The following is a 15,875-nucleotide window of genomic DNA, read 5'->3' as shown; positions in this document are numbered from 1 at the left end:
ATATATCTGCATATGTGATTCTCGTTGCCAAAAAATCACTGAGCCCGTGTCTGCCCAGAATGAAATAAACAGTGGCTTCCCGTGCCTCCAGATTATTGGGAGAATATTGTGTTAATTTCACCAAAGGCAAATGGGTTTTGAGAAACCATCGGTCAGGGTTAGAATTTCTGCAAATCCATTGTACAGGTCAGAAATGTAAAAATACAACTTCCTTTTTTTTAAGCCTGTTTAGAAAACTGAATTCATTTCTCTGGCATAAATCTCAACAACATGGTGAGTTAAGTGTTTACTAACTAAAGACAGTTCAAGGAACAATGTTACCTGGCATTGACCACCCATGTGGGGTGGTGGTGGAATTCTGATGCGGGTCCTTCGGTACAGCCCTGCATTTTCAAGGCGGGGAAATCATTGGGGAAATTTCCAAGGTGTAGTCCTCTTTGGTTGGGTTAAGCTCCTTTGTTTCCCCCACATTTACTCCTGATCGCACTCCAGGGATTAGTCCCAGCTTCATTTTTAAGTTTTGTTTTGGCGGACGGACACTCATGCCGTCCAGGCCTTCTGTATCAGAGCCTTCCTCGTCGTCTTGCAGCAGTTGAACTGCCCTGTGCTCCAGGTTCCCATGAAGAGCTCCATCAGCATCTTGAATTATTTACTTTCCTACAGAATGTATCTCTTCCTGAGGGTACAGCAGCTTTACCACCTCCTCTGAGCTTTCCTTTGAAAAATGACTCACCTGTGGTACCTGCGTGTCGTCCCTGGCTGTCGGGTGATCAGCTGCCTGAGTAGAGTCGGTGTCCTTGTGGTAGTTCTGTCAGCAGTGTCGCTCTGCTGATCCTCTGCCTTATGTCAGGGGGTATCGTTCTCTCACTTAGTTCAGGTCAAAGTGGGAAATCCAGTTAGTTCCATCTGGCCTCTTAGCCCATGGCTGTGCTCATGGAATGATGGGGTTTGGTGTTGTGTGAGTTCAGAAAATAAAACATTAACGATGCAGGCCAAGAGACTCTTCTGACTTTATGGCAATGATTTGTTCTGTGTGAGCATGCTCCATTGTGCTCCAAAGGCAGAAACAGAGTCCAGAGGCATTTTTCAACTGTTTACAGGTATCTCATTGTTGACATATGATATCACTGAATCTAGGCAGGGCATTTGAAGCAAGTTTGCTAATAGTGATATCTAAGCAATTTTTTAATGCCTGTCTCTACAGGACACTTTGTGCCATAGTCACGCTTTATAATTGTTTGCATTAGCTTTTCCTCTCCTAGTGTGGGGAAGAGATGGACTCAGTATGTTATTTCAGATTTACAGATAGGTATTTTTCTTAGTGAGTCGTAAGAACTCTTTTTATATTAAGGAAATTAGCATGTCTCCTGCCATCTGTGTTGCCGCTACTTCCCCCAGTTGTTTTTTTTACCTTTGATGATGTCCTTTAGTTTACAGATTTTTTTAGTAACTATATTTATGCCTTTTAGATTTTATGTTATGCTCAGAAATGTTTCTTCCTACTCCAAGATTATAAAAAATATGCATCTATATTTTTTTTCAAATGTGTTTATGAATTTATTGTTTGCAAGACTTATATTTTATTTTATTTTATTTTATTTTTTTATTGCTTAAAGTATTACAAAGGGTATTACATATGTATCCATTTTATCCCCCCGCCCTAGACAGTCCCCTAGCCTCCCCTATCACCCAGTGTCTTATGTCCATTGGTTATGCTTATATGCGTGCATACAAGTCCTTTAGTTGATCTCTTACCCCCCTACCTCCTGCCCCCCCAACCCTCCCCGGCCTTCCCGCTGCAGCTCGACAATCTGTTTGAGGCAGCTCTGCCTCTGTATCTATTATTGTTCAAAAGTTTATAATGGTCTCTATTGTCCACGAATGAGTGAGATCATGTGGTATTTTTCCTTTATTGACTGGCTTATTTCACTTAGCATAATGCTCTCCAGTTCCATCCATGACGTTGCAAATGGTAAGAGTTCCTTCCTTTTTACAGCAGCATAGTATTCCATCGTGTAGATGTACCACAGTTTTCTAATCCATTCATCTACTGATGAGCACTTAGGCTGTTTCCAGATCTTAGCTATGGTGAATTGTGCTGCTATGAACATAGGGGTGCATATATCCTTTCTGATTGGTGTTTCTGGTTTCTTGGGATATATTCCTAGAGGTGGGATCACAGGGTCAAATGGGAGTTCCATTTTCAGTTTTTTAAGGAAACTCCATACTGTCTTCCATAGTGGCTGCACCAGTCTGCATTCCCACCAGCAGTGCACAAGTGTTCCTTTTTCTCCACATCCTCTCCAGCACTTGTCGTTTGTTGATTTGTTGATGATAGCCAGTCTGACAGGTGTGAGATGGTACCTCATTGCTGTTTTGATTTGCATCTCTCGGATGATTAGTGACTTTGAGCATGTTTTCATATGTCTCTTGGCTTTCTGGATGTCCTCTTTTGAAAGGTGTCTATTTAGGTCCTTTGCCCATTTTTTGATTGGATTGTTTATCTTTCTTTTGTTAAGTTGTATGAGTTCCCTATAAATTTTGGAGATTAGGCCCTTATCAGATATGTCATTGGCAAATATGTTTTCCCACACAGTGGGTTTTCTCGTTGTTTTGTTGATGGTTTCTTTTGCTGTGCAGAAGCTTTTTATTTTGATGTAGTCCCATTTGTTCATTTTTTCTTTAGTTTCAAGTGCCCTAGGAGCTGTATCAGTGAAGAAATTGCTTCGGCATATGTCTGAGATTTTCTTGCCTTTGGATTCTTCTAGAATTTTTATGGTATCCTGTCGTACATTTAAGTCCTTTATCCATTTTGAGTTTATTTTTGTGTATGGTGTAAGTTGGTGGTCTAGTTTCATTTTCTTGCATATATCTGTCCAATTTTCCCAGCACCATTTATTGAAGAGACTATCTTGGCTCCATTGTATGTTCTTGCCTCCTTTGGCAAGACTTATATTTTAGAAGCTTGTTAGGAACAGTACAAGAGACATTCATCAGGAACTAACTTGGAGGCAAGGAGACTAATAACAGGTATTTTAGTATCTGGGCAAGAGAGGTAGAGGTCTTAACTAAGACAGAAGTAGTAATGGAGAGTAGGGGAAGATAAGCAAGTGACAATTAGGAACTTGGTGACCAATTGAATAAGGCAGTAAAAGAAAGACGGGAGTGTGACCAGAACAATCAGGAGGAAGGAACACGTTGGGATTAGATAATAAGTTGAAGTTTGAACATGTGGAGTCACCTCACACAGCGGCCCATAGCTAAGTGAGCAAGTATAATAGCAATAGGTGCAGACATGCCCAGAAGGCTAGTGATGGGCGATGCTTTCTGTCAGACTCATTTTAGCATGTGGGTACAGAATGGCAGGCATGAATTACTGCCTCGCTTCAGAGTTATTAATGTGTTTCATGATCTACATATTCTTTTGAAACTCTATTACTAGAGCACTTGCCAAATGCCTTGTAACCATAATTATTCACATTGCGCACTTCAGAGGAGCCAACCTTCTCACGTGAGTCTTTTGAAATGCTAGCCTTTGGCTGAGAGAAAGGCAGGCCTGCCAAGCGGAGTAGTGATCTCTCTGGGTAATGCCTCGCAAGGAGCTGAGGCTCAGTTGGGAAGCCTCTGACAAACACCTTGGCCAGTGGAGAAGTTAGAAGGAAAGTCAGAGGAGAGAATAGCATGTTTGGCTCTTTTGCTAGGTGTTCATGGGGAAGCTAAGCACTCAGTCCAAGAACACCCAACACACTCTCGCAGAACGAGCTGTCGGTAGGAGCTCTGTAACACCTTAGTTAATGGAAGGGGAAGGTCCTTCCTGGCCTGATTTCTAAATTTCCCTGCTGTCCAGGGCAGTTTTCCTTCAAACACTGAGCTCTGCTCTTTAGTTGGAGCCTGATGAAGGCCTTGGTGCAGTGCCTGGGCAGTCGCCACTGAGCTGTGCAGGTTGGGGGAACGTTAAACAGGGCGATGATTGTGCTCCTCTCGGTTAGGAGATGGCTCTGTGTTAAAAATCTCACTGGATTGAGTGCTTAGGACTTTGAGGACTGTGACAAATCGTTTTCTCTATCACATCGTAGTGTAGCATTCAGAGTTTAGTGTGCTTGCTTTCTGCTTTTGCTTGCTTGTTGTTGTTTTTCCAAATGTTTTTGCAGCCAAATTGCTCCTGAAAAACAAGACATCCGGTTTGGTCTGGCTGTGTGACACTAGGGCATCTTTGTCCCTTAACTACTTTAACTTACTGAGATTTCTGCTTCTTCTATTTGTTCATTTGTCATACACATGCACGCGCGCGCGCACGTACACACACACACATCAGAGTCCTGGGAATGTCTGTCATCATTCACTTTTAGCACTGTCTTCTCAGTAAGTGAAACTTTTTAATCGTTTCTTTCTGAAAAATTGATGACTGCAGAATTTCCATCATCATTAGACCAGAAAGCCAAAAATAAAATATTAGATGTGGGGAAACTAGGTGGGTAGAGGGAATCTTATTAGTTTCTTGGGTTGAGCGGGACCTGATTAGCCCTGGCTTGTGCTTGTGTTATTCCAGGATAAAACCAAGTTGTGTTTAAGTCTTTGTGAGTTGGATTCTGGCTGTTAAACGGTATCTCTTGAAGAAAGACTTTTTTTGAGCATTTATTCATTTAAATTGATGAGTAATGTGTGTAAATGAGTCAGAACTCATATACTTTGGATTTTCCTCATAATTCCCATGGGTTTAAAAGTTAACAACAAAAGAATGTGTGGGACCACCTTGTTTTAAAAATAATAGTAATTTTCCCTGGCCGGTGTAGCTCAGTTGGTTGGGTGTCATCCCATGCATCGAAAGGTTGCCCGTTCGTTCGATTCCCTGTCAGGGCACATGTCCTGGTTATGGGCTCGATCCCCAATAGGAGATTAGCTGTTCCATGTTGCACTCTCACATCGATGTTTCTTTCTTTCTCTCTAAATATCAATAAAAATATTTTAAGAAAATAATAGTGATTTACCATTTTCAGTGAATCTTAAAATCATCATCCTACCCTGGGTCTTATTTTAGGTAATTTGGTTTTCTGTCTCTTAGAGAACGTAAAAGAGACTAAAATAATTTTCTATAAGTGGATCCCTCTGGCTATTTTTGTAGTTCTATAAGGGCCCGTGTGAAACAGAAATCACGGTGACATAAACATGAATTCTGTTGGCCTACATGGAGCACAAGGAGGTTACTCTGAATCTCCATTGCGTTTCATTGCATCTTGTGTGGGTTTCTCTCAGACATCGTCAGGGAGGACGGGTTAGATGTGGTCACATCTGGGCCCACTGGTTTACCTCCCGAGTCACTGCAAAGCTCCTACTACAGCACCTCCTCCCTCTGCATTCTGTAGGGGCACCCTTTAGTTGCATGGAACGCCTCCACTCAGTGGTTGAGTGTTGACCTATGAACCAGGAGGTCATAGTTCGGTTCCAGGTCAGGGCATATGCCTGGGTTCTGGTTTCAATCCAGCCGTGCAGGAGGCAGCTGATCAGTGATTCTCTCTCATCACTGATGTTTCTATCTCTCTTTCCCTCTCCCTTCCTCTCTGAAATCAGTAAAGATATATTTTTAAAAATCATTCTTTTTAGCTCAATATTTCCTCATCATGTTGGGAGATATACCCAAGTTATTCTGTTATTTCAAGGCATTTGGCAAAATTATTTTTTTTTAAACTGCTGTCAGAATAGAAGCATCTTAAGAATGCTTGATTCTTCTTTGCCTGCCTTCTTCCCTCCTTCCTTTTTTTTCCAAGTAGGAGGATATCCAAGTAACCTTTCACTATTAGGTACTTGTCATGAAAATTGGTGTAATATAGTTGATCTCTGACTCCCTTGACTTCTCTTTTACTCTGATGGAGATGTGTTGGAGGTAACCATTGGCTGTGGTATAGAAAGGTTTTTGGAGCAGCGCACTGGCCAATCCATGGACCATGCCAGATACCCAGACCCACCTGGGCAAAGGGGAAGGAATTGTCCGTGGAGCCTGCCAAGGTGGTATCATTTAAATCAAGAACATTTTCTGGCCTTAAGTTAACTGATCCTCTTTAAAGATAACCCCTACATTTAGTGGGACTGTGCAGCTCAATGAAGTGAACAGTTTTGTAGGCATGGCCTCGAGCAAATAATTTTGGAACAGTTGCTGCATCTTCTAAGGCCTGGGCTCTCACTGACATGCTTCTGACCTGAAGGTCGATGCCTGACCTCCCTGCACTTCCATTTCCTCTAAACAGAGGGATAAATCTGCTCATTCAGCCAGTAGAGCTCGGAGGAAGAACCAGAGCCAGGAAGTGTGAAGAAGACTTTATAAAACACATTATTTATTCTGCAGCACTTCTTCCTGCTCCTTACCTCCTTCCTCCATCTATTCTAGCACTCACCTTGTCCGGAAGGACCTGCCAGTTTTCAGGGTTGGGGGATGGTCTGTGTTCCCAGAGAATGCTGGCGTGGCTTAGCAAGCCTTCCTGGATTTGGGAAGCAGAGCATGCGAATGCTTAAGCCACTTGTTCAATCTTGACAGGCAGCACTGAGAAACTTCAAACCCACATGACAGCCAGAAGTGCCCCAGAGCTTCAGGGCATCTGTTTATGCTCCATCAAATCTTCTCCCAAGTGTGAAAGTCAGTGTGACTCAGTGAGGCTGGTTTTCTGTGCTTAAAGGCCCGGAGCTCGTTAAAGAACTGTCTCCCGGTCACGTGTTGGTATCAGGGCTCCAGCAAGTGCACATGACTTATGATTGATTTATTGGCTTAGCTTTCCAGCTTGGAGATGGAATAGTCAAGTGTCTTAAACTTTATTACAGTCCCCGGTCCTTGCACTGCATGGCTAGTGGGGTGGATGGAGTAAGCCCAGACTGGAAAGCATACTAGAGTTCGTTCCCATTTCATGTGGCATCCGGGAGCCCTCGCGTTCCCTGCCAGTTCAGAGCCAGGAAATCCACGTCCAGGTCTCAGCTTAGATGTGAATAAGTAACTGTTCACTGTGCTTGTCCTGTCTTCCCTGACTAAACTGCATGCACCAGGGGGCAAGGGCCCTGTCTGACACCCTCACCTTTGTGGTCCCATGTCATATGCTTCCAGAACCTGGCACTTAGGGGCATTTCATAAATATTTGTTGGATATTGAATGACATGATAGTCATTATTTATTCTAATAATGGGCTACTTCCTGTGAGCTAGCTTCCTGTGGGCCACAGGGCAGCAAACGTGTTCTGTGAAGCACCAGGTGGTAAGTGATCTCAGGCCACAACCACTCAGCTCTGCCCTGTAGCCCAAAGCCCCACAGATGGTCTGTAAACAAGTGGGAGCGACCGAGTTCTAGTGAAACGTTATTTATGGAATCAGGCTGTGGGTGGATCTGGCCTGCAGGCCATGGCGGGCTGACCCTTGTTCCCGTCATGGAAGGAAGAGAAAGAAGGACTCTGAGCATAAGGAGGATGAAAAAAAGAACTGCAGAAGTTCTCTAGATCTTATTTTGTAAATTGCCTAATTTATAAATTAGGATGCAATTGGTATTCTTTCCTGGGAGAGTTTCATGGTCATTTTATATATACTAGAGGTCCGGTGCACGAAATTCGTGCATGGGAGAGGGGGTCCCTCAGCCCAGCCTGCACCCTCTCCATTCTGGGACCCCTCAGGGGATGTCCGACTGCCGGTTTAGGGGATCGGGCCTAAACCGGCAGTCGAACATCCCTCTCACAATCCTGGACCGCTGGCTCCTAATCGCTCACCTGCCTGCCTGCCTGGTTGCCCCTAACTGCCCCCCCCTCCAGCCTAATCACCCCTCACTGCCTCTGCATGCCAGCCTGATCACTCCTAACTGCCCCCACTGCCAGCCTGGTCACCCCTAACTGACCCCTGCTGCCGGCCAGGTCGCCCCCAGCTGCCCCCTCCCCACCAGCCTGGTCACCCCTGCTGCCCCCCCTGCCAGCCTGGTTGCCCCCAACTGCCCCCCCCCCGCCAACCTAATCAATCCCAACTGCCCCCCCCTCCCACTGCTGACCTGGTCATCCCATGCAGCCTGCTGTTCAGTCGTGTGGTCGTCCCTCACTAAACCCCCTGCCGGCCTGGTCGCCCCACGCAGGCCGCTTGTTCAGTCATTTGGTTGTCCCTCACTAACTCCCCTGCTGGCCTGGTTGCCCCACACAGTCTGCTGTACAGTTGTTTGGTCGTACCTCACTAACCCCCCTGCCAGCCTGGTCATGGGCAGCCATCTTATGAGGGTGTGATGGTCAATTTGCATATTACCTCCTTATTAAATAGGCTATATATTTCAGAGAGGGAGAGAGAGAGAGAGAGAAATCAATGATAAGAGAGAATCACTGATCTGCTGCCTCCTGCACGCCCCCTACTGGGGATCGAACCCACAACTGGGAATTGAACCGTGACCTCCTGGTTTATAGGTTGATGCTCAACCATTGAGCCACACCAGCTGGGCTCACAGTCATCTTTTCCTGAAGCCCTAATCAGGTGAGCATACCATTTTCATTTTAGATAAACAGACACATGGAAATGTAGTCACAATCCTTAGTTACCCAGTTGGGGTCCAAAATTGGCTAATGATGAATGATAGGGCTGGGCAGGACTAACCTGGGGTCCGTAGTTAACTGCTGGATAGTGAGGTCTTTAGGGGTGCCTCTCAGCAGTGCCATATGTCTTACCATAAGCGTCCTACTGTGAGATGAGGTCTGTGGATCTTAAATACCAGGGTTGGGGAGCACCTTAAAGGTCACAAGTCTGGCCTCTACAGTGCATGTGTCCTCTGAACTTGAGCTCATTAAGAGGCCATTTGATTGCACTGGGAATGACAGATTCTCCAGAAGCTGTTGGTTTGATGGTTAAAAGTTTATCCTCAGGTGGAGTTGCAGGGTGGCTCCTGTTTGCTCCCCTTTAGGTCCTGTTTCAGGCTGGCCTGCTCTGGTCATTTTACGACAGTAACGGCTGCCAGCACTCATTGAGCACTTTCTGTGAGCTGAGCGCTCACCTACTGTCCCTATCAGGTATTTCACAGGTGAGGGCGCTGAGGCACGGGAAGGTTGAGTAACTTGTCCCGGGTCATCAAGCTGGTGAGTAGAGCAGACGGGTTTGAACTCAGGCCGTTCTAAGACTGGAGCCCAAAGTCATACTGAGCTGTAGCGGGGGAGCCACCGCTGTGTCCTGGGGTGGTGCAGAGACGTGCTAATGTAAGAGGTTGTAACTGTGAACTTCAGTAGCTTTAGAACTCATTGAGCGTGGCCTTCATGTTTCACTGATGAAGAAACTGCAACCAAGAATGATCGAATAGCTTGTCCTTAGTTGGCTCTGGGGGTGGTGAAAATTTTCACATTTTTACCCCTAGAAGTATCAGGGCAGTAAGTGAATGTTAAATAATTTTTGTACTAAAAGTCTTCTTTGGATTCGAATTATTTATCCCAGTACTGTGACTTAGTAGTAAGGTCCCCATTTCTCCTCAGGTGAGTTCTAACTACTGGAATTCACAGTTTGTCCTTCTGGTTTCTACATTTGTCTTTGAACCAGAGCCAATTATAGTAAAAGGCCTTGTTTGATAATCTAGTGTATCTCTTCAGATACAAAAGCAAAATTGTTGAGACCAGAATAGAGTTTAGAGTCTTTAAAAACACTTTTCTCAAAATGTCTTTGAAATGAAAGCTTTTGTTCTCTGAATGATAAAAATAAGCAGAATGCAATGAGTGACTCTGTGATGTCGGCTCTGTCAGTTTGTTTTTAAAACTATTTTGGGCTCATGAATTGTAGTGAGGGCAGGCAGCTATATCTTAATGGAATGCGAAACTTTGGGGGACAAAGTGTTTGTTTTAAGTCCAGGAAATTTGGTCTTAGACCATTAAACATAAACTTGGGTCTGTTACTAATTTTTGCTTACAAAAGACTGGTTTGGTAGAAAAAAAGAGGGGGCGGGGAAGAGAGCAAGTTACAAAAATGAATCATGGGAGGGGTTGCAGAAGTTAACGAAAGGGAGAAAATATAATTGCAGGCAACACATTGCTTTCTCCCTGATCAACCCAAAATGAACTGCTTTTTTTATCCACGTATAACCATTTCCCCAGCATGAACTTCGATCTTTGGGCCAAGTTTGGAGGTTAAGCCATTCAAAGGGCCCGTTTGAAAAACTCAGTTCTTGCCTATAATTTTTTACAAATACCCCAAAGTCAAGGCTGGTCATTCTTTCTACTTATCTTAAGGGAAGAATATTTTTGTTTGTAAAATAAAAGTCCCCTTGGGCAATGAATTCAGTGAAGCCAGTGGGCAAGGTCATTGGGATCTTATCAAATGCTAAGCATCAGAAAAGACCTTCCAGGGGAAGAAGTGCAGCTGGTTTAAGTCCTGTTGAGAGAAGAGACAAGCTTTAAATAATATAGTCCCTCCAGAGGTTCAAGGGCATGAAGACACAATCTTTCTAATAAATCACTTTGCTTTTATTGCACTGTAAAAAAAAAAAAAAAGAAAAGAAAGAAAAACTCAGTTCTATATGTGCGTATTCTAATAATGCCCCAACGCCTTATTTAAAACAAACCTAGGAATATAATTAATAATACATACCTATAAATATCTAGGTGTTTATTTAGATATGTTTACATACAACAAAATAAGTACTTATGTACAATAAAATAAATGTGCATATTCTGAGGGTACAGTGTGGTGAAATGCAGCCACCGCCGCAGTCGAGGCGTAGCACCTGCCGCGCCTGTGGAGTTCCTTTCCTCTCCACGTGAGCTGCACTCCCACCGTCTGTCTGCACAAGTTCACTCTTCACTGCCTTCAGATCATTGCTCTTTGTTCTGTGTCCAAGTTTTACAGTTGTTTCCTGCGTGGGGAGCCAAACCGTCTGGTAGGGTCTTACTTTGTCATCCCTGGAAATAGAAGTGTCTGTTGTATATCTTTTTATATTAAGGAAAGAGAAGGCCAAAAAAGGACCTCTTCTCTGGTGGTCATGGAAAGTTTAAGTCTTCAGGTTTGTTTTCTAAGTGATTTCCGAATAGGTGTCTAGTCAAAACCATCTGCCCTATGCATCCTATTTTTATGTGGCACTATTAACTCGTTGCCCAGTTTGTTATTAAGCTGTCAGCAGTGATATGGAAGCCGCTGGACATTTTTATTTTAGGTAAAAAAGAAAATAAAGTGGAAAGTTGAGCAGTACATGTGGAAGCTGAGCTGGATGAATGGGTGTATATTCGATCAAGCAAGTTTGCAAGCTGCATGTGTAAAAAAACGATGAAGTTTAAAAAAGAAACAACTCAGCTACACCTCAATGTGTCAGTACAGTTTTTAGAAATAAAATGCAATAGGAAATAGGATATGGGTCAGAGAAAATTACTACATTCAAGACAACTTCTACTGATATTCAAATACCAGTAAATATTTTACCAAATCTTACCTGTGATATATTTCTTTTGGTGCTCCACACTCACTTTGGGGCCTAGGTGCTAAAGAGCAATAGGTAAATTTTATAACGTTAACAAAAATACCATGTGAAGACCAAAATGTTCTCCTCCGTTAGGTCAATAGAAGTGTTGGTGGTTGGGCTTATTACTTTCCAATGATTAGTGTCTGAAAACAATCATTTTTAAAATTTTAGTTTAAAGACTGAGTTAGAATATGGTCCTGTATCAACAGCATCCTCTTACTCGGTTAACTGTTGCCTACACTTGTTGCATCTCTTCATACAGGAGGCGCTTCTGCTATCTTAGATTCTTCAAATCCTGCAGAGCTAGAAGGGTGTAGGCACGCGCTGAAGTGCGCCGGTGAGGGAGGATGGGACAGGCTGGCTCGCCTCTGTGCCTGGGATATAGGCAGCAGGTGGCCAGCACTCGTTAGAGAGGCACGGCTCCCACCTGAAGTGCAGGTGGGGGTCCTCCTGTCCAGGGAAGACCTGCCATCGAAGGGATCGGGAAAGCTGCGTGAGTGTGTGGCCTTGCGGGCAGGCCTTGAAAAGGGATTCGTCTTTCAGGGTGATTTTGCTGCCACAGTACTATGTAAAAGGGGAAATTTCTATTTTCCTCTTAAATTGGGGCAACAACGTTTGAATAAACCTGCACAGGTCAGGCGTTGTCTCACTTTCTCATATGGACTCATCTCCAGAAGATTTCTTCCCTGCATTTTTACAGTAGCCATTTCCACAAACCTTTGTTCCTTTTTGTAATGTCTGATCCCGAGGCTCTGACGCTCGGAACACTTGTTTAAAAGAAAGCTTTCTTGGAAGCCCCAAATGTAAAATGCATTGAAGCTGAAGATCCATTTTGGTTCAGACAGGAGTGCGTTGTTTCAGCTCCACCTCATTCCTGCTTGTCCCCGACATCACTTCTCCCCCTCCCTTACTTCTCTCTCTCCCAGGGCTCTGCAGGACAGTTTGGTTTGTGCTGCTGTTTTTAATATTCCTTATTACAAAACTCATTTAAAAACAATTCTCTCTCCCAGCCATCTAAGACAAGCCCTCACTGGAGTGTTCCTGTGTTTGTTAATAGACTTAGTCAGCCGCCCGCTCATAACCTATGTCTCCAGTTGCCTGGCAGAACCACGGCAACCTGCTGTGGCCTACAGGGACCGTGTAGAGCTAAAGACCCTTCCCAGAAACAACAGGGTTCCTTACCTGAGAAACTTTATCAGCAACACTTTAAAAGACATCGAAAAGCCAAGCCGGGGGCTCGTGGGTTAGCTTTGTATTATATTGCTTTTTCATTGCTGAGTTGATGAATTGTGTCCCCTTTCACGTGGTTTTGCATCCCATAAGCCTCATGTGAACAGATAACTCTTAAATGATGTGAACAGTGCTCTGTTCGGTTTAGTTTGAGGGGGTCTCTTTCTGGGTTCATCAGTTTGACTCTCAAACTGGGGTGAGGGAGTGAGAGCAGATGTGAAGAATGAGCTCTTGAGGGTGGACTGTCTTTGAGGTAGGATGAGCCGAAATAGTTTTGTAAATAGCGAAGTAAATTAAATTATTTCCCATTGACTTCCCACTCCCACAACCGCAGAGAAAATAATGAGAAAATTCCTTTTGGTGTCCACAACATCGTCCGCATGGATCTGGCTCTTCAAGTAGATGGTAGCCGCCCCACGAAGTGGACTCCTCGCCAGCATCTGTTCCGTATTACAAGATACGGTGTCAGGGAGCTCCGGGACGAAGGATCCTTGAGGAAGGAGCAGGAGGAGAGATTTTAGGGAGAGATACTATGGCAAATAAGTGTTCTGACATCTTTTCATGAGAGAGAACCCATGCATCAGCATTGTGGAGAGGTTTCTCGTTACCAGAATTAATGCATTAGTGTTAGTCAGCATCATCTAAGGCAGTGGTTCTCAACCTTCTGGCCCTTTAAATACAGTTCCTCATGTTGTGACCCAGCCATAAAATTATTTTCGTTGCTACTTCATAACTGTAATGTTGCTACTGTAAGGAATCGTCATGTAAATATCTGATATGCAGGATGGTCTTAGGCGACACCTGTGAAAGGGTCGTTCGACCACCAAAGGGGTCGCGACCCACAGGTTGAGAACCGCTGGTCTAAGGCTTTACCAAATACCAAGTCCTCTTGGTGGAGAAGGGAGTAGAGGTGTAAAGAAAAAAGGAGAGGGTTCTAGTGATGTTTTTATTACAAAAGGAAAAACCCACTTGAGCTAGCTTAAGCCTAGAGCAAGGACTGTTTTTGAAGTGCACGGGTGTGTGAGGGAACCCCAGGCAGGACGGGCAGGTAGGCCTCACAAGGCTAGGGGCCAGGGCTGGCATGTCTGAGAATCAGGTGTAGTTTGTACTTAAGAGTCTGTGTGTGTCTCTCTGTTTGTAACCCTCTCTCCCTGTAACCATGGGCTCTCATCCACTTTTCTCCATCCATCTGCTTGATTCTTCATTTTCTACAGCATGGCTTTCTCTGTTCTCTAACGCACATGCTGGATGTGGCTGCTAGCCCAAGAGCCAGGTGGCCCGTCTGCATCACCACCTCTCCCAGGCTCCTACTGGCATGTCCCCAGACGAGAGACTCTGATTGGCCCAGTTTGGGTCACGTGGCCCTTCAGGTTTGACCCTGTTGAATGGGAGTGGTGGGCAGGGGCAGATGAGAAGGGCTTAGCACTGCAGTCATGGCTACTTCCCAAAACTTTGTATACAGGGCTGCGGTCGATAGCTCTTCAAAACAGAGTGTTTTCTGAGCAGACATGTGAACATTGTCTGCTCCGTATAGATCTCCAGATTAGGAAGCACTTGCCTCTGGCAGGCCCTCTCCTGGTGAACCTCCAGTGCTGATGGGGGGGTGGAGGTTGGCAAACAGACCCTTAAATACAAACAGATGGCCCGGGCCCTGTTAGCCACCTGCAACCTCTGCCTCCCTACCGAGCCTCTCCTTCATCTACAGTAGTGGTTCTCAACCTTGGCTGCACATTAGAATCATCTGAGAATCTTTTTAAAGTCCTGATTTCTGAGCCTCATCCTCTGGAAATTCTGTTTCTTTATCACTAATGTTGTGGCCCTACCCCATAACAAGGAAACAGAATTTCCGGAGGATGAGGCCCAGAAATCAGGATTTTAAAAAGATTCCCAGGTGATTCTAATGTGCCGCCAAGGTTCAGAAACACTGATCTACGGCCTCTTCTCTGGTTGAGTTCTTTAAGCTCTCTTCATTCAGAGAGGCCCAGGGATTATACTCCTAACATCAGTCTCATCTGTCATTGGCATTTTAGAGGTTGTCGGATCATACCTGCCTCCTCTTCCCTTAATTTGATGCCCACCACTCCCTCCTCCTGCATCCAAGGCCACCAGTACCTCCTTGAGAAATGCCAGAGAAACGACTGCAGAACCAGATGCCCAAGTGGGCTCGTTGTGCATTGCTGTGTGAGCACATGGGATTCAGAGCTTGAACAGGGTTAGCTTAGTTTGTGTTTATGTGTACAGACTCACACACACTCACACACACACACACACACACACACACACACACACAATCCAGGACAGATGTGAACCTGTGAAGAACTGGCCGGTTGAAAGGTCCAACCTTGGTTCCAGTTGAAAGAAGAGAGGAGGGAGAGGAAGACGCGTCCTTTACTTCCGAACATTCCTGGGGATGAGTCACCCTTCGGTCAGGCTGGCAGCAGCTGGACTCCTCTGTCCCTCCAGCTCTATTGAGCTTGGGGGAAACTCATTAAAAACCTTTACATGAGGAAAAGCCTAGAAATGGATTCCTACTTGAGAAGGGCCAGGTTGAAGCTTTGCCCTCCTCATGAGCTCCAGCTGTAAGATGGAAACTCTGAGTTAAAAACTAGCAGGGCCACCCTGGCCAGTGTGGCTCAGTTGTTTGGGCATCGTCCTGTGCACCAAAAGGTTGCCGGTTTGATCCCCAGTTGGGGGTGTGCAGGAGCAGCCAATCAATGTTTCTCCTTCCCTCTCCCTTCCTCACCCTCTTGCTCTCTAAAAATCAATAAAAAATATTTTTTTAATATATTTTATTGATTTTTTACAGTGAGGAAGGGAGAGAGATAGAGAGTTAGAAACATCGATGGGAGAGAAACATCGATCAGCCGCCTCCTGCACATCTCCCACTGGGGATGTGCCCGCAACCCAGGTACATGCCCTTGACCGGAATCAAACCTGGGACCCCTCAGTCCGCAGGCCGACGCTCTATCCACGAGCCAAACCGGTTTCGGCAATAAAAAATATTTTTTTAAAAAAACACAAAACTAGTAGCATAACACATGGTGTCTTGACACCCCACTGTTGGTCCCCACACATGCCCAGCCCAGCCCACGGTATTTCTTGACAGGTTACCAGGGCCCACCATCCTGTGGTTCGGCCAGCAGTTAAGCTTGGTGCTCAAATAGTAATTCAGAAACAGTTTCAACAGGCTGTCCACAGTGGGCCTTACCCAGAACTG

At 44.9% G+C, this 15,875-nt stretch overlaps 1 protein-coding gene across 5 annotated transcripts in view; it reads left to right on the top strand.

Moving 5' to 3' along the window:
• AMOTL1 (angiomotin like 1) overlaps positions 1 to 15,875 on the top strand; it is a 147,463-nt gene that overhangs the window by 103,353 nt on the left and 28,235 nt on the right. The gene's annotated exons all lie outside the window — the stretch shown is intronic.

This window comes from Myotis daubentonii, chromosome 9 (assembly GCF_963259705.1).
Source record: "Myotis daubentonii chromosome 9, mMyoDau2.1, whole genome shotgun sequence".
NCBI classification, from domain to species: Eukaryota; Metazoa; Chordata; class Mammalia; order Chiroptera; family Vespertilionidae; genus Myotis; species Myotis daubentonii.
Note: the sequence above shows the minus strand (reverse complement) of the source record. Positions and strands in the feature narration are given on the sequence as shown.